We start from the raw sequence: 19,462 nt of genomic DNA, 5'->3' as shown, positions 1-19,462 counted from the left end.
ATTAATATATTGCAGGTGAACCAAAATCCGCATGATAAACAGCTTTTGTTTAAAAAAAAAAACAACTAAATGTTTAAAGTTTAGAAATAAGAGAGTAAATATTTTCCCCTCAAAAGGCCAAGGTGCAGAGGATATTTCCTTCCAACAAGTTTAAATCCCCGCTCTGAAGCGGCAGTCTGGTGCCGTGCTCTGAACGCAACGCGGCAGCGAAGGGGGGCGAGCTCTGCCCCCAGAGCCGGCCGCGGCAGGGAGCCGGCTGCGGGGGAACGCCCCGGCGAGCCCCCCCCCCCCGGGGCAGCGTCCGCAGGCAAGGCCCCGCGGCGCGGCGCGGCACGGCGCGGCACGGCACAGCCGCCGCTCCTCCGCTGCTGCAGACACCGCTCCGTAATTTGCGTACTATTATGCATTTTCCTGTCTCTAAAGCAGCGTCGCTGACGCCCTCAGCAGCGGGAAGCGATGCTTGGCAGCGTGGATGCAAATCAATACACAAAGAAAATCGACAACAGGTCATTTTCCCGGGATATCAGGTGACGAGAGCTGCAAACCAGCACGGAAACCCAGCGCACCTAATGCAGCCGATGAGATCGCAGCGGCCCCCGGCTCCCCCGTGCCCACGCCGTGCTCTGCACGCCAGCCGGGCAGCAAGCAACACGGGGCGCGGGGGCTTGCGAGCGCCAGCCAGGCAGCTGGGTGTCTTCCAGGCGAACGCAACCAGCTGTTCGCTTGCTTCAGCTGCCCGCAGCTGGGATTCCCAGAGTCAGGAGTTGCCCACACCAGCAGGGACAACCGACCCATCCTTGGGGCACTCGGTGAACGTTCTCGGGAACTCGGTCCGTAAGCGTTCCGGTACGCGAGCTTGGCCCTCACGCTACGCTACGTTATCCAGTCGTGCGGTATTAGCAGCGACAGACTTGAAAATCCGGACCTCAGATGAATCAGGACCTCATGAGACCGTCTAGCCCGTCGCCGCCCCCTCGGGCTGCCCACATTGCCCTGCCCGCTGGCTTCTTCCCGGGGCGCTCCAGGGCGGCGCGGGCCGCGGCATCCTCGCCCCCGCCTAGTCCTGCGCACGGACACCCACTGCACCGGGAAGCCCTCTAAAACCAAAAATGAACCACCCGGGCGAGGCCTGTTACAGCTCAGCCCATCTTCCGCAGGTAGGGGCAACAGGTTTACTCCCTTCCTCCCCGCCAGCCCTCTGGCACAGCACGGAACGCCTGCAGGTGCTGTTTCGCCAGGAACGTGCATCCCTGCGTCCCACAAAGCAGCAAACTACAGGATGCTTGTGGCAGGACGGTTCGGGTGAGCCGCGATCTCAACCAAGCCCTGAAACGGCTCTCGGGGTGTGTTTTCTCCTGTTCCTCAGTTTCGCGCACAATCCATACAAGTACTGATTTTTCCAAATGCTGAGAGAGGAGTAACAGCAGCAACCAATATATTTTATATGCTAAAGCCAAAGGGAATTTAGAGGCACATTTTCAAAACAAGATACTTAATCTTACTTTCATAACATGAGTAGTCATCCCCAACGAGGTAGCAAGATACGCAAGAAGCAAAAGCAACAGCTTATAAGAAAATAGCTTATATGTAAAAGAGAAGAAAACTATCTTTTTTGTGCTCACAAATAAGGAAAGGGGTAATATTTCTGCTGAAATTCAGGAGTTAATACGTTTTACTCCTAGCTTTGCAGTAAGTTTTCTGTGTGAAGTTGCACTAACCCCTTATTTGCAGTGAAATCACGATCCTGCTGAGGCCAGCGACATCTCTGTCACTGGGCTGAATTTCACCTGCTGTTCTGCAGGCTGCCAGATACAGAAAGCAAAGTATTACTCCAAGGGGCTGGAATGCTTCAGGCAGGTAATCTGAATGTCAAGAAATGCTAGTACAGATGTGTATTTTGCCCGCACAATTACTTGAAGAAAATTTGTTCTGTCAGAATTTGTCATATACCTGAAAACATAGCCCAAAATGTCAGCTTTTAAAATAGTCTTCTAGCAAAAATAGAGAGCGACTTAAGTCCAGAGATATATGCTGGATATCTCCACTAAACAAACAAAAGAAAAACATTACACAAACTTAAAATTTTTGATCTGCATAAACTATTTTCCCATCACTATGAAATTCTCTTGGGATATTCCAAGTCAGAGGAATCGCAAATGAACCTGAACCACTAAAGGATACCATGGATTGCAAAAAAACAAAACAAACAAAAAAAAATCCCAGCAGATGCATGTAATATCTCTTTTTGGAATGTCTCTGGTTAGCTAGGAAACACTGCAGTAAATTCAGAGGGAGGAACCATACGTGAGAGGACAGGAAAGGGATAGGTTTTTTTTTTTTAATTTAATTAAAATTTATTTGGGGGGGGGGGTGACAGTCTCCACAGCCCACCTATTAAGCCACTCAGTACTAAAGACTGTACTTAATCCAGCTCATTTTTGAAGTTCCCCTTTGAAATTCGAAAGTAATTGCTACTTGTCTTGGGACTGTTGCAAGGTTAGTTTTGCCAAATAGTAACCTTTTCCTCACTGATTATTTGCAATGCAAAAGGATACAAAAATACATACAAGTACCTAAGATGAGCTAAAGGTATACAAACTGAAGAGTATTAAAAGCAAATAAAAAAAGATTTCTGAGAAAAGACAAAAGCAGATGCGGAGAGAAATGACACTGGAAAATCATTCCTTAAGAGGGGAACGGGTACGAGTGAGCTGCCTGCTGAAGCGGGTCAATGAAAACGATTAGGAAACAGCTTCCCAGGCCACTGAAGAGTCGTCCGAAGGGGCCCGAGAAAGCGAAAGTAACACAGGAAGAGCCACGTGCTTCGCGTTTGTGCGATCTCCTCAAACATGCCCGATTTTCATTACTTCCTATTATCGCTGCAGAGAAACGCTGTGCAACTAGCTTAACGATATGCTTTTTTTAAAAAAATTCTTCTCATTACAGTGCTGGCAAAAACGCAGGGTATCTGAACGCAAGCGTCTCGCTGCGCCGAGCGCGCGTCCCGGAGAGCCGTCGTCCCTGCTCTTCCTGCAAGCGGCCTGGCTGGACGCTCCCGCTCTCCCCGTCCCGGGGCACACGCGCCTCTGGGGAAGAGGGTGCGCGAGCCGGACGAGCAAGGAGCGCAGCCACGAAGCAGAACACGGCAGCGAGGCGCGCTATTTTTATGCTCGGAGAAAGTGGAAGCCGAAAAAGCCAGGCTCAATGTCACAAGAACCGTCAGCAAGAGCAGATAATTACACAGCGTGAACCTCCCCGCATGACAGTGACGCTAATGAGACAGGCAATAGAATAAAATCAATATTCTCTTTGCATTAACATTACAGTCTCAAAGCTTGAAATTGCCAAACGGCTGTCTTTTAAATAAAGAAATATAGAAATCACTAACTGCATTACAGTATTTTCAAAACACCTCTGCCAAATGTAAAGTTTACCAATAACACATCTCACAGAAAATTTGGAAAAGATACAGCAATTACTTCATGGCTCAGTCAAGGGATATAATTATAGCGCTGTCACAAAATTAAGTAGAAACAATGGGCTAATTAACATCTTGGCCATGTAACAGTGATGGATTGGTAAGAGAGAAATTTTCTTCAGTAAACTCTACTGCCGAAGAAACAAAATTTGTCTCGTACTCTCAGTCTGCAGAGACTGTACTCACTCTAACTACATGACAGCACAAAAAAGCAAACAGACCCCTGTCTCAATTCTGTACATTTGGATGTATTAGGGAAAGGTAGAGTGCAAAGGCAACAAAGCACAACTGCCAGCTCTGAAGTGTGAATGCCCGATATTGTACAATTTGAAATATATTTCATAGCCCCCCTACGACCCAGCAATTTGGGACTTAAACAGCGCTTAGCAAAACCACAATCACATATCCGCATTCTGAAACTGCTAAGCAATTCCCGTAACAGATTTGTTAAAAAAACACCTTCCAACACTGTTTCTATGACCCAGATATTTTGCATAATACACATTTTTTTTAGTAGTAGCAGTCGCAGTGCTAGCAGTAGTATTTAAAAAGTTATTTCTGTGGCGCTTTAGCTCTGGCAGAGTTGCCTGGGAAGGCAATTCAGCCTCCCACTGCCTTCAGCGGGCTCCTCAGGCAGATCCCGATTAGACAGGTTTTCCTCCGGAGCATATTTCACAGTTGGTGAAAACAGATTAACAGAAGTACCTAACTATGACACTGCAGCTGAATTTCCAGCACCCAAGCGTACTTTGGATAAATCCCGAAAAAGAGGCAACATGCCATAGAGCACGCACCTCAGACGTGCTTGCGCTACTGCACCAAGCCGAAGTGGGATACTCGCCTGGAATCACTTCTCTAAGGTTTAGATTCCTGATCCGACGGTGACCTGATTCTTAACAGCGGCATAATGGTCGTTCTGGCACCGACACACAAATCCCGTAGCCCAATTCTTTCTTAATTTAGAGTACTGCTATTTTCGAGTCAGAAAGTTACACCGCAAATTCCATAAACACTTTTTTCCTTAAACAATAGATAGTTATGAATTAACCACTATTAATGTAATTAAGAAGCTTCAAAATAAAGAGAAAACAGGCCTGTTAAAAAAGCTGCTCTTTTATAACCTACTTTACAATATTTGGGACTTCAGAAACACATGCAGAGTTCACTTTATCTGACAGCATTAGACAGGCACATATTTATAAACTGGAATAGGAAAAGGTCAGTATCCCTAGGACAGGGAAATGTACATATTAGCTATTATTCTGCTCTTTTGACTTGTAAGAGAGAGACACAAAATGGCAGGAAGGACTACTCTGCATTTAATCTATTTTGCTATTGATTCATGTATTACTAAGCATTCACATAGCCATCTACAATATTAAAGTTGCAAATATTTTTTCTAGTATTACAGACATATCCATGTTATAATTCCTTTACCATAACATTTATATGATATACTTTACAAATAGGAAGTTCAGTATTATCTTGGCATAGTGGAATTTAAACTATAAGTGACATTTCCCCCAAAAGTCTAAAAAGAAGCTGTTTATACTTAATAACTACAGTAGTTTAATGATCTGCCTTAAAACTCTGAGAACTAATTCTTTTTCAGAGAACAAACATAACTGAAATAACCAGAAGCTCTCTTATTACAAATCAATCTTATGTGCTTGTTCTAATGAATATTAATATTAAAAAATTGGAGTTTCTATACAAAGATGTTTAAGAGGCCATAACAAAAAACTATGCAACCTTTCAAAAAGTAAAAAGCTATTTATTAATCAGTCTTACACATTAAAGACATCTTGTTTGATTAACTGCAAATTTACACAAGCCAGATGATTTATGAGACAAACAAGAAGCCTGCATCACACAAAGGTCAGTTGCCTATAAATCCAAGTAACTATTCTCAAACAACATGGGTGTACATGACCATGGTTGGACAAATACATCTTTTTCCCACAGATTACACACTCCAAACTGCCTGCAGTGCACTTCCTTCTTCTACCATAAAGGTGCATGTTAAGTGTGCGATGTTTCCTGCCACAGCTGCTCCTGGATCCTACAAGTATTTGAGTAACTCTATAATAATCATTAATTCCCCAGCTTGCTTAGATGGGACCAGGACCGAGTCCCCTGTTAATTACGCAGCCAAATTTTAATAAAGAGTGTCCAGCAAATAATTACACGTCACTGGAAAATATTCTCATACTGCCAGGTGATTTGTAACTCTATATGTGTGTGTGTGCGCACACACACATATACATATGTATATAAATATATAGAGAGAGGAATATATATATTGTGGTTTTTATGTGGTTATTAGCATTATCCATGACAACAGCAACTACGGAAAAAAAGCAATGCCCATGACTCAGCAAGGGACACAACTGCTTCCCTCTAACTTCAAATTCAGCTGATAGAGTTGGTTTCAAGGAGGAAAGTGACCTGGAGGTGTTTTCACTTGGATGGGATGCAACAAACACCAAGACCAGCTTCTTGCGGGCAAGATGCTTTAATTACTAATTTCCTCCAAGGGAACATATGTTGGCACCTTATTACTGGGTAAGTTTCTAATTTAAATCTACATTTTACCTCTACAAATGTTCACACTTATTGCAATCAAATATACTGTTTTTCACTCCCCTTCCTAAAAGAATTGCCGTGTGTCCTTGGTTGCAAATGGTAGCTTTTTCTACCCCAGAAACGCCTGGAGTCCAGCAGTGGGTGAAATGATTCTTGAGTAGTCACTCTCACGATCACCTGACGTATTACGGCTTATAAACGGTAAGTACTAACAGTATTATTAATTTATTACTAACAGCATGTGCTTCAGCCAACTACCTTCTCCACTTAGCTCTGCTAATACGCCCCAGTCCCGGCAACGTCCGCCCTGCTTGTGCCTCTCGGCACACTCCGGTTTTCAAAATCCTTGCCAGTTTGCACGACGGTGATTTTGCCACGTGAATAATTGTGAATTGGGAGTCTGGATGCAACCACCAAATTCTTGTACACCTCAGATGAATTAGTGAGATTAAATGCGAACTTAATTAGCAGAGAGGGAAGAGGCCACTCACGACACCTACTCAAAACCAGTACGTCATTTCACTTCCACTGCAGCTTACACCCTCCATTCACACTTCCCATTGAACAAACGCAGACTACCGCTTTCTCTTCGAGAGGGAGCAGACGACGTTAGCTCAGTCTGCAGGGCTTCCCAGGTAAGGAATAGAGTATCTTCAAAAAAACATTAGCATATAGCATCTTACCATGTAAATGTCTGCTGCATAAATTGTTCATGCTCCTAGCAAGACTAATCAGAAGTTATAATTATGTGGATTGCTTCATTTCGCACCTGACTTGAGGGCAAACAAAAAAAGGACCTGAATACAAATAATGAGGAACATATTATATATAGTTCTGCTTTCAACAGCAACTTACACCCAAATTTCAGCAGTCTGGTCATTTTTATTCAGTAATAAGGAGCTGTAGCAATACTGTAACAGTCACATGCTTCTGTCAAAATATGAGAAAATTACACGGAAATAGGCAAAAATTTGGTCATTAATCTGGCACAGACTCAACGCGAGCCGCATTTAACTGACCGGACTGTGCAGATCCACGGCAAAGCTCTGCACGCTTGCAAACAGGGAGGCGTTCGGGCTGAGCCGGCCGGTCGGTCGGTGGCGGGTCCTGCGCAAGCACGCGCACGCGCTCCCCGTCTGCGGCGTGCCCTCGCCGAGGCGCAGCGCGACCCCCCCTCCTCACCGTGCTCGGCCTAACGCCCAGCCCGCTCCTGCACTTCACCTTCGCAACCGCCGGCCGCAGCTCCAAATAATAATCAAAACGAGTCTTAATACCGCGGTACTTACGCTGTTCCTATGCTTATTTGAAACTACTGCGGTCTTTAAAATTCACAACGTTACCATGCTGGAAATGCCCAGAAGTAGGGAAGCATTTGCAGTTTAGCACAAGGATATAGCTGTACGGCTCCTATTAACATTAGCATGAATCACAAGGCAGCGATAGTGCTGGAAGACTACTCCAGCATCTGTTGTAAGATAAGATACAAAGCTGCCTGCATTTTAGTTCAAAGCTTTCTGTTTCTCAAAGAATCTTAATTCCAAAATAGAATATTTTCTACTTGAGAATACATTCTGACCTTGCATTTAATTTATATTTATCAAACGTATCCTTCGAGTGCATTAAAACTTTTATATGAAGGTTATCAGAAAATATAATGAATCTGAAATCTTTTCTTTGCTTCATTTATGTAAGGATTTAAACCCTGGAGATTTTTTCTAACCTCTATGCTCCGTCACCATCTGAGGTATCCGAGATAGCTGCTATGCATTCATACAAGAGCAAAAATCATTCCCGAGTAAGCAGTAAAACTAGTTGGAGGAGTAAATTACTGGAGTAGCTTAGGAGAAGTTTTCCTTGATTTAACAGAGATTATTGCAAATGTACTACTCAGTACTATAGAAACGCTTATTGATGTGATTAACTTTGAATATGTGAACAATCTCATCAGCCTCTAGGGAAAACATATACACAAGTGTATTCAGACATCAAGTAAAAGCTCCACATTAGTAAACAGTAATAAAAGGAATAATAAAAACTGTAAGACTGCGCTTTATTTTAGGAAAGAAGTGACAACGTCTTTGAGACCATTTTTAATCAGCAATTGCTATAATTTATTGTTCTGTTTGTTCATGGTGAATTGCACGAGACTCACGTAACTAACAACAGCCATGAAAAACAACTCACTAACCGCCGTGGTTCCCGTTACCTTATCCTGCCCAGAAAGCCAGACAAAAGAAATGCCCAAGACTGACGCAGTGAATTGTGAAGGGACTTCTAAGCTTCAATAAGACTCTATTCCCATCATTCAGGATAACACGGAGCTGCAGTGAATCCCGAATAACCTCCAGCAGCGGTGTAACATGCACAAGATTTAAGGCTATCTTTCTTCCGCAGCTACAGAGGCTTATGACTAGCCAGAAGGAAAAGCAGGGAGGGAAGGAGGGAAGGAGGGAAGGAGGGAAGGAGGGAAGGAGGGAAGGAGGGAAGGAGGGAAGGAGGGAAGGAGGGAAGGAGGGAAGGAGGGAAGGAGGGAAGGAGGGAAGGAGGGAAGGAGGGAAGGAGGGAAGGAGGGAAGGAGGGAAGGAGGAGGGCAGCAGCACCACCCTCTTCTGCAACCCTGTAAATGTTAACTACAGTAAGATTTCAGCTTGGCCATTCGGATCTGCAACGATTTTTGTTCTCAGGTTACGGATCAGGCTGTAACTCACTATCTTGATACGTTTCTATTTATGGCTGCTGCAGGGCTGAGCCGAACTATTTTTTGAGCACCTATCTTTCACGGAATAATCAAGGAATTTTTCTTAAGCTGAACCAATGCAACCACGAGATTCCCCTCTTACATCCTTGTATCCCTAATGGTGGTATGCCGTAATAACCGCTGTACCTCCCTCTTGGTTCCTTACCCCTCAGACAACACGTTTCCTGGTTCTTTCTTCCACCTGTTCGGATCAAGCTGGCCCACAGCAGCAGCACTGCCCCTTTGGTGGGCAAGAGCAAGTGAACCGTCTCCTTTTTGCTTGCTCTTTAGGCAGCCTTTTTTGGGCTCAGCAGGTGCCAAATCACAAAAGCGCAACCTCCAATGTCCCATCGATTCTTCCTGCAGAAGAACTGCCCTCTGTAAATGCACGCAAGGTACAAACTGGTCACTTCCCCCAAAACACCAGCTACAACAGAGTGAAAATGCCAGCCTTAACAGATCAGAGGACCACAGATGTGGACCAAAATTTTTAGAGAACTTCTTTTAAATGGGCAAAAGACTCAGACTATTCCCCTGTTGTTAGAGTTACTTTAAATTTTCACCATTTTTAAACTAGCCGAAAGAACAGCCTTAAGAATGATGCCGTATGAACACACCGAATACAAAAAAGCACTCAAACGCGTTTATACCCGCAGCGCCACTCACGTGCTTGGAGCTAGACACGAAGCTGCAGTGCCTGCGGATTTATTTTCCTCCTAAGAGGAGCCAGGGCAGAGCAGGCAGGGGCCGAGCAGCCGCCGGGACCTCGGCCGAGCCGGCAGCCGAGCGACCCGCCGTCTTCGAGGACGACGGCACCCGGGGATTCTCGCCGAGCCTCGCCAGCCCTCCCGTAACGTTCCAGGTCGTGTTCTTACCGTCTCACTACGCTTTCAGAAAGGCCTGCCTATTACCCAAAACATTCGTCAGCACGGTCTACCTCCGCTGTTTTTTATCACCTTCCCCATAGCATTTCTCACCTGAAGATTATCCCCTGTCCTCTGCTGGAATTCTCCTAGCTACGGTGCCTTTTCCTTTACGTACCCGTGCCAGCGACCAAGACTGAACCGCACAGTAAAGGAATCCTGGAAAAAGCTCAGAGGATTACCTTCTTCCTTATAGTCTCACTCTTACCTTTGAAAACTCACTTAGAAGTACTGAAGTTAAAAATTTTAGCTCTTATACAAAAAAAGCACAGAATATTTGAGAACAGCTTTGGAAAAGATTTAATGAAAATAAAGCAAGTTTGATACATACTGTGATGGGAGACAGAATACTTAAAAGTAACAGAAAACAAAAACAAAAACAAAAACAACCCAAAGAAACAATTTTGCCAATATCATGTAGAAAAATGAGTAAAAAAAGTTCAAATTCTTGTATTTTAGTTGCCACTATTAGCTGTATTAAATTAGCAGAAAGGAATAGAACTGCAACTATTTTTCAGAAAAAAATCACAGCATTAAAGATCCATTTGCAGAATATATTTGCACATAAATATAGGGGCTCAATAAAATGCTGATAGTAGTAAGGACTACATTTTCCCAGGGAATTTCTTCTAAGCAGGTTGCAAAGCTGAGTCATAAAAGCAAGTGTCTGCACACACAGAAGAACATTTTTAAGGGTTACACATCAAAAAAATGAAAAGCACAGCATTATATTATCACTGATTCACTACCTTTTATTTTTCACTGCTTATGAAAAGAGGCCCAAAGTCATTTTAAGTTTTGCCTACATAGCAAGCACTGAAGGATTCCTATATAAAATAATGTATAGAAAAGACCACTTAAAAACAAAGCTAATTACACACAGTCAAGAATATTGTTTAGGCACTAATAAAGTCTTCCACCACACTGGAAGGAGCATTTTTCATTTGGATTTTTTTTTCAGCTTCAGAGGGTTACAGAAAAAATACTACAGTTTACTTCTTCTCATACGTAAACCATGCTGTGTTTATCAGTAGCTACAGCCGAGAGGACCTTTCTTCCATGGAAACTGAACGGCACGAGCAGCACTGAAATAGCAAGTGTAAGTCCAGACTGGAAGCACATATATCATCAGAGATCAGCAATGAAAACAGGGTATGCACGCATTTTTTGATGCATACTCACACAGTCAGCTCAACAGCAGTAGGCAAATATACCCAAATTTGTGTAAGCAAAGTTAAGCAAACAGTAGAATACTAATTCTCATGCGCACACAAATACAGGCATATGTATTTTTTATGGTGAATCCCAGCCTAATTACTGTTGCCTTCAGCTTGGCAGTCTCCTTGGAAAACCTGACAAATCTGCTTGGTTCCTCAAGCTTCCAAAGCTTTAAAAGCTCTACAGTACCCATGGGAAAAATGGAATTTAAAGGCTTTAGAAAACTCTGATACATCTCAACCCAATTAATACAGCAAACTTCATTTTCTTCTATAGCAATTTACTTGCATTTAAAAGAAATGCATATCTCCTTGAAAAGCGTGTGTAGGTGTCACCATCACAAAGATAATGTTATTGTAATGCTCAAAGCTAAAGTGATTTTAAAACTATACTCCCAAACATGCTTTTCTAGGTCTAGACCTAATCCATTTCAGACACGAGCTTCAAAAAGGTACTCACGGATAAAAGAAAATCTCCTTCTCAAGGAAGATTCGTTTGGGCCTTTTTTCCCCTCGTATTCTGCTAAGCGATCGACAAGACCCCTCAGCACGGGCAGCCACCTCCCAAAGCGACGGTGCCGAGGTGAAGCGGGAGGCGGGGAAGGCGGCAGTGGCCTTCGCCGCAACCGCAGCAGCTCCGCTCCGCGAAGAGCCACAGGACATCCCGCGTCCGGAGAAATTTGGAGTTAAAGGAGCACCAGGACACAAGCGCGTAGAGCTCTGCAGAGCTGAGCTTACGGCATCTGACTACTTTCCCTTTTTTAGAAGGAAAAATCCTCATTAACTTCACTGGAAGCAGGATTGGGCCCAGAGCCCAAAAATGGACTGGGTTCTTGCTCACTTTTTAAAGTCAGACGAACTCGCACTGAGGCCAGTAACAGAGCACAAACAGGCAGAGCTACTTAAGCCAGCGCGAGCTGGACCAGGGCTACAGGCTCGAGCTGCAGCGACTTCCTGAGCCCACGAAGTGGCTCAGTTTAAAAAGCGAATCGAGTGCTGTGTTCTCTGCTAGTGTGAGCTGCAATTTATACCGCTGGGATTTTCATGTATATTTAAGCAGAGGAATAATTCCATACTTTATACTTGTTGCATTAAATAATATACATGTACTTTTTATATACATATATAATATATACACTCACACACACATATATGAAAGTATTGCACTTTCTCTCAATATGTACGTACTCGCTGAGAATAAGTGAACATGCCATCAACTGAACTTCCCATAGGGGCTTTTTAGGCAAATGTGAACTTACAAACAGCCAGAGAGGTCAGGAAATATTATTTAAAATGTTTTCAACATCTAAAAAAATACCTGATCTAAACTCAACCCAAATGCATATTTTGCTTTGCCAGATGATCTGTGACTGTCTCATGACTTCTTACATTGTTATCACCACTAAGCTTAACAAACAGGGCTGCTAAGTCTATTAATCTTCTGAAACACGAAGTCTGAAACTGTAGAAACAAAACATCTTACTACAAGATATATAAAATGTGGTATAGTGAGATAAGGGAAAAATTCAGTGTGCGCTCTGTCAATATTTTTCTATATAACCGCAAGCAAAACTGATACACTTTACATAGGAACCAACTCTGAATGTAATGCTAATGACAAGTACATAATTGAAAAAAAAATTCCTTTTACAACAAAAGCCTCTCTCAGTGGTAGACAGCAAGGTATAGTTCTAATAGAAAAATCTTGAATGTACTCAGAAATTTAAATTGCCACCTGTAAATTCAAACGAAGAATTAAGAAAATGGGTCAAACGCAGCTGGGGTAGCAATCAAGTACTATGTCAAATTTCACTTTCTAAAATGTCAAATGCCATAAAACACTGATTTTAACTTCCCAAGTACTTATTTCTTTTTGTTCTGCTGCAATTGGTTCCGATTCAGCTACCAATACATACAGCTTGCATATTTATGTCCCAAAATTTATTTTATGGAAACAGTTTTTGACAAATTTGCCAAAAATGTAAGGTCCTAACAGGAACACACACAACTCTGCGCTTTCTGAAATAACCTCATACTGTGCCCACAAAGGCTCAAACTTGCTTTACGCCAAGACTTCTTTGCAGCAGAGAAGCCCTTGCTGGTGGAGCAGGGAAGAGGGAAAGCACCATCCCCAACGCACCGCACTCAACAACTGCCACTTGCTTATTTGGCTTATTAAAAATCAGTGTTTGGGTACATAATACTTAGAGTCAATTTTGGCTCACTCAGTCCCAGCTTTCTTCGTTTCTCTGTGCACTCCATAGATTCAAACTTACATTATCTCTGAGCACACTAAACTATTTAGCATCTCAGTGACTTAAGTATGTTTTTTATCTCATAAATTGCTGCTGATATTCCTAATTAATACCAAATAGCAATCATCCCACTGAAAATTCAAACTGCATTTAGAAACTGAATGCTATTTTTTGTGCTTTAGATTTAATGAAAACTAGCAGATTACATCTGTTGCAAACCATGACTTTTTTCTTTACAGAACATTAAAAAGAGTTTTCCCAGCTATCTAAAATCAAGTTATTTTGGAGGACAATATTCTTTTATTGCAATGTAACGTATACTCCTAATTTGCAACATGGAATATTTCACAAGGTAGCAGCAGACAGCATGCAGACATTTTAAAAAATAATTGATCCCAGAGGAAAAGCAACTCTCCTGATACATAGCTGGCTTTCATTGCAAAGTCAGTATATACCAAGCCCTTACACGGTCACACAAACAGCCCAAAGACTCACAAAACACACACAGATAAGCCGTGTGCGCTGATCGACAGCAGCTCGTGCGGTGGCCACCCCAGAGCTGCTGCTGTCACTGCCTTCTTGCTTCCATGGAAGTTACGGAAGAAATTTCGGACCGTACTCACGGCAGGACAGACTCCAAACGTCGCAGGGCATAGCGATAAAAAAAGCATGCACATGTTTATTCTTCTGGTAAATAGTTATGGCCTCGTAGGAAGGAACTGCTGTTTACTTTGCTGCATTACTTGGGAAGACTAAGTTTACAATATATAATTGTTAATAAAACCCACGGGCAGCGGCTCCGGTCCCTAAGAAGCACAAACAGCGAAGACCAAAAGCCCGTGCAGCCGGCCACAGAAAAGCCACCCGGCCTCCGCCTGCCCCCCCGTCCCTGCGCAGGACGGGCGCAAAATCATGGATCTGAACACAGCTCACTGGCTGGGGGAAAAAAAGATCCGAACCTCTGCCAGGTTTTAGGACCGGATTTCATACCTTACAATTGTTGTGCGTATAAAACACATTAATAAAAAAACTGGATTTACACATCTGAGTTTTGCTGGCGCTTTAACAGATTTCCTGTTAACAGATTTCCAGTACCTGTGCACGTAGGGTTATTGCTCCACTGCTTACAAGAGAAAGATGTTATAAAACCAGATCATTTAGACAAGATCTGATCCTTGACATTAGTGTCCTCCCTAGCTCATACTGCCAAACAGCCATAAAAATATACAAAATACAACCACAGTAAAATTCTTCCTTGATAGGAGTAGTTGAAAGAATTTTCTGATAAATATTCATAGTTACAGAAGTCATCTTCAGCACGGACAAAAAAACCCCACAAAATTATGACAGCGAAAGAGAACAGAACTTTTTTGGCAATTTTATCTTAATGAACTGATCTTTGTTAACAGCAAAATTCCTTTAGCCGTTTTCATAGCATTTTCATTTAAAATGTACATAAGGCAAAGGAAAACAGACACTAAGCCTTTGAAGGTAATGAATATTTACTGCAACATGTCTTTTATAATCCAATGAATGCTACTTCCTCAGTGCTAGCTCTGTCAGGAACTGTGTATGTAAACTACAACTATCATTTTTCTAAGTAGCAATCATGCACTATTCTGGTTATCAAGTGCTGTTGAGGCTCATCCTCCTAATTACAGGAATGCCTGTGTAGTTACCACCTCTGCATTAAATCTGAAGAAGCAGAATAAAACAAGTACCAAAAGAAAATAAAAATAGAGAGTGTATGTTTTAACCCGAACTGGCTATGAGACCCTCACCTACACCACATGTTTAAGAACCTTTACTCCAGCCACATAATCCATTCTGGACAATAAGATAAAAATTATCTGTCTCTAGCAGTCTGTTTCTTCTGGGCTGCCAAAATAATGCCCTGTGCAGTAACACCATTTTGATTCTTTGATGTTTGCTTCAAGTGTTCGATGCAACATCAATTTAACGAGCATCCCTGTCTCCTGGGGTTCAAATTTATTCCCCAGGTTCCCAGTTTACAAAGGTTTTGAGTTCAGGAAAGTCAAGCTTGCACCTGAAGCAAAGCGGTGCAGCCAGGAAGCAAGAACGGGCCGCAGGATCTCACGCGTGTCACCCTCCAGCACCTCCCCGCAGGACGGGCTGCAGCGAACCACGCTGGCGGCTCTTTCAAACAGCATCCTCCCTGCTTAGGAAATCTGGGAAAGCAACATTTTCAGTGTTCACAAACTGGAAAGGCCCCAAATCCTCCATGCAAAAAAGGGTTTGAAAGAAAGCAACAGAAGTACCTGCTCCTTGCAAACACTTGTCAATAGGTGAGGCTCGTCACGGAGGGATCTAAAACATTGGCTTATTCAATCTGAGGTCCCTCTACAGCAAGCAGAACAAACGGTAAACTCAGTAATTATTACTAAGTATGTACCACTAAATGATGAATAACATCTGAAACTTAATGAAGTAACAGAGTACTACAATTCAAGAGATGGAATAACGCAAAACAAAATTAACTTCTGTCTAAAACTGAAAATAAATGCCTAAATTTTTTAAGGCTTGAAACAGCTTGATTCACATTCATTTGCTTTTAATTATATTGTTTAAACTTCCCACAGCACAGTGAACTGACAGCACTTACAATCTAACTAAAAATCAGCAAAAAACACTAAAAATTTCCCATACAATTTCCAGATCTGACAGTACAAGTACCTCCTGCTGATCTAAGACCTAATACCTCCCCATTGCCTCCGCTAGGCATGCGAAACTCCCAAAAAAGCAACCGGAGCTGTATGCCTGTAACTGACAGCGCAATCCAACGCTGCACGTTACCCACGCACCGGCACTGCAAAAGCGCCTGTTGTGCGACTGGCTGCGCATCACGGTGAGGTGCTTCATGCAATTGCACAATAGCCTACCAAATTCCTATTCAAATATTTTTCTTTGAATTATGTTTTCAAGATCTCCTAAGGCTCATCAGCATGAATCGCGCTGAAAAGCCCTCGCAACGCTGTGCACTGATTGCAATGGTTCAATAAAAGGGTATTTTTTTTGGCCCTGTTTACCTACAGGGGAACCTTTGAATAAAACTACTGAATAATGACTATGATGACTTCTGAGAAATTTGATATTAAAATTCTCTGCTTCTACTAATTAAATTGGTTGGTTGATGCTGTTTGAGATATTCACTAACTTGTTAATTTACCAGATTAAAAAAATTGAACGTTGTCTATCACGAGGGTGGGGAATGCGGACAAATCCCTGTAGGAGGAGATGAACCGTGGAAGGCGATTGGACACATGCGAGCTACTGTTTTTCCATGTTTGCAAGGCAGCTTCCAAACCCGGAAAGCACAAAGCCCTCGCCTGCCCAGCTCATGGCATATAGCTGTGCTTCACAGTACTTCTGAGAAAACGAGCAGAGAGGAGGAGTGTGGGGGTAAGCCAAAAAAATAATTATGAAGCAAAGCTGTTGCAGGGAAATACCAGCACAGCGAAGGGGATATATGGAGACCGTAGGCTCTGCTGCAGCTGATGGACATTGACAGGACAGCTCTTACACTGTTTTATGACTCAAGTGAATTGCAAATTACTCACATAATGTCCCAGTTTTGCCCACTGACTCATCTGCCTCACAGTACAACTAAGCATTCTTGGACTCACCTCCTTTCCTGCCACTGAAAGTAAATTTAATCTAGTGACAGTGTTAGGCAAACGAGACAACAAATAAAATACATCACTTAGACCAAGAAATCTCTTGCCCAGGGATCTTCCCACAGTAGCCAAAGTAAATAATAATTATAGATATTTTTTTTTAAGGTGTCATGTAAACTAGGCAGACTCCACAATTACAATTAATTCACTGTACATGCCACATTTGAGATTACATCTTTTCTAAAATTTTCTCAAGTCTAGAGATAAAAGTTAGAAATGTTCAGTCATTACCATCGCTTTTTAAATTAAATATGCTTTATGTTAAAACTAGGCCTAAAGAAGAAATTTGGTTGCACAAGCCCCTATCCTTTAAACCCAGGAAAGTCCAGCTACGTTTTGCAATGTTCTTGTTTACACTAGATCTGTCACGAGCTGAGAAAAGCAGGGTAACGGAGGCTTTAAACGGCCAAAGCACGTGCTGCGCAGAGCGGGGAGCTCTGCCCGGTGCCTGGGTCATGGGGAGCTCCGGCAGCGCCCCGAGCCAACCCGCGCCCTTCCCGAAAGCAGCGCCACTCGGGACGTTTTTGTTTTTAGCACCGCTACGTCCCTGCCTTGCAAACGCTGGAGTCGGGAGTTTGGTAGCCGATCGCAACGAAACCCTGAACACCTTCCAAGCGCACGGCTTCCTTCTCCCTTATCTGCGGGGAAAGCGTCACAACGTCGCAGCGCAGCAGCACGTCTGCCGCGGTCGGCACCAGCCAGCGGCGCAAGGCGCCTCCGTGGACGCGCTGCTACGTCCTCCGAACCGCCCCGCTCCCGGCGCCTCCAGAACGGGACAGGAGAGAGAAGGCAGGCGACTGCGGCAGCCTTTGATCACGTGCATCTCAAGAAATGCCCCGTTGCTTCGGCTCTTACCCTCAAACTTTCCCTCAAGTAATAAGTATTGTTCGTTAACTATTCATTATGCAAATTATTTCCTTGTTGCCACTTTGGAATGTGTTGTAATTTCATTAGATCCTTTTTCCCCATAGTACTAAAGAGGATATAGTCCAGGTGTTTACTATTTTATATTTTATTATTCATTATTTTATATACTTCTCCCAGGCCCATTACATCTCTATTAATTAAACCCATTCCCACACAGACTTTCACTATCTCTAGTTATTTCTTTACCATCTGTGTCCTTCTGCTACTACTATATGTTTTAGAGCATTTATTTTTCTAAAAGTAACATTCACATTTTACACATATGACATTCCTACGTTCTTCTGTCTCATTGCACAGAAGCGGTTTTTGTTCGTGGCAACCAGGTGAAAGCAGAGAGCTGAATCTGAGAGCTTTCTCCGGAAAAAGCTCTATCCCCACTACCTTCCCCGTAACGGTCAATCCAGAAACGCCACGAAGGGGTGAGCGACGCCAGCAGCAGCATCTGTCAAGGCGCAGTTTCGCTCAGGGTTGCGATGCTCGCGCACCCAGGCCCGTCCGAGCGCTGCTGCCGCCCGCAGCACCCGCATCCTCCGCGGGCCCCTGGCTCCCCGCGCGGCACCAGGGGCGCACACAAGGCGCGGGCAGCCCGGAAAAGGCGCGGGCAGCCCGGAAAAGGCGCGGGCAGCCCGGAAAAGGCGCGGGCAGCCCGGAAAAGGCACGGGCTCCTTCGCCACCGCAGAGCTGCCGTGCTTTTGCGTGGTTTCCACCTCGGGCGCCTTCTTGCCGATCGCTTCGCCTCTAACCCTGCATCTGCCCGATTTTTTCAGCGTTACTTTAAGAGCCGCCGCGGGCGGCTCAGCTTTTGCTCCCCCCCCCCCCCGTCGCAAGAGCATGGAAAACAGCAGCTGCTTTCCCGAAGCTGCTTCGCGGACAGCGGACCAGGAGCCGCCGGAGAGGCCGCGCCGGGCCCGAGACCCACCCGCGACCCGCGGCGCCAGCGGCAGCGCACGGGCGGAGCCGAGAGACCCCCGGCGCCGGCTCGACGCGGGCAGGCGGCGGTGACACCCGCGCTCCGCGTCCCCCGCCCGCACCCACCCGCCGCGGCCGCGCTGCCAGCGGGCGGCTGATGCCCCGCGGCGCGGAGGGGCGGCGGCGGCGGCGGCGCCGGGAACCGCGGCCCTCGGGGCCCCGCGGCCGCTGCACCGGGGCGCCAGTGGCGGCGGCGGCGGCGCCGCGCCCCTCCGCGCCGAGGCGAGGCGAGGCGAGGCGAGGCGAGACGAGACGAGGCGGCCGCGCGCTTCCCTGAGGGGCGCCGCCGCCCGCGCTCGCTGCCGGCCCCGGCCCCCCCCTCACCCCCCCCCCCGCCCGCGGCGCGGCGCGGCCCCCGCTCACCTCTCACATGTTCTCAGGGGCGGGCGGGCGGGCGGGCGGCTGCGGCCCGGGCCCGGGCACGCTGGGGCTGGCCGCCGCGGGGCGCGCCGGGGCTCACGGGAGCATGGTGACAGCGCCGCCGGCGCGGGGCGGCGGCGGCGAAGGAGGGAGGGGGGGGAGAGCGGGCGGGCGGGGCGGCGGCGGGCGGGCGGGCAGCGAGCGAGCGAGCGAGCGAAGGAGGGAGGGAAGGAGGAGGCGGCGGCAGCGCCAGCGCCCGGCTGCCGCCCCGCCCCGCCGACAAGCCCCGCCCCTCCGCCCAGCGCCCCGCCCCTC

General features: G+C 45.3%; 1 protein-coding gene across 8 annotated transcripts in view; it reads right to left on the bottom strand.

The window, feature by feature from the left end:
* Positions 1–19,462, bottom strand: part of MBNL1 (muscleblind like splicing regulator 1) — a 111,185-nt gene that overhangs the window by 85,299 nt on the left and 6,424 nt on the right. The window contains exon 1 of one of the 8 annotated variants that reach the window (XM_067301546.1): positions 19,151–19,205. The exons of 6 other annotated variants lie outside the window; for them this stretch is intronic. The gene's annotated coding sequence lies outside the window, so the exon portion shown is untranslated. Of the gene's footprint in view, positions 1–19,150; positions 19,206–19,462 lie in introns of those variants that run through there. One more of the 8 variants, XM_067301539.1, reaches the window with a different exon arrangement.

Source organism: Apteryx mantelli, chromosome 9 (genome assembly GCF_036417845.1).
Source record: "Apteryx mantelli isolate bAptMan1 chromosome 9, bAptMan1.hap1, whole genome shotgun sequence".
In the NCBI taxonomy this organism is placed as follows: Eukaryota; Metazoa; Chordata; class Aves; order Apterygiformes; family Apterygidae; genus Apteryx; species Apteryx mantelli.
The sequence above is the reverse complement of the archived record's forward strand: the minus strand, read 5'-3'. Positions and strand labels throughout refer to the sequence as shown.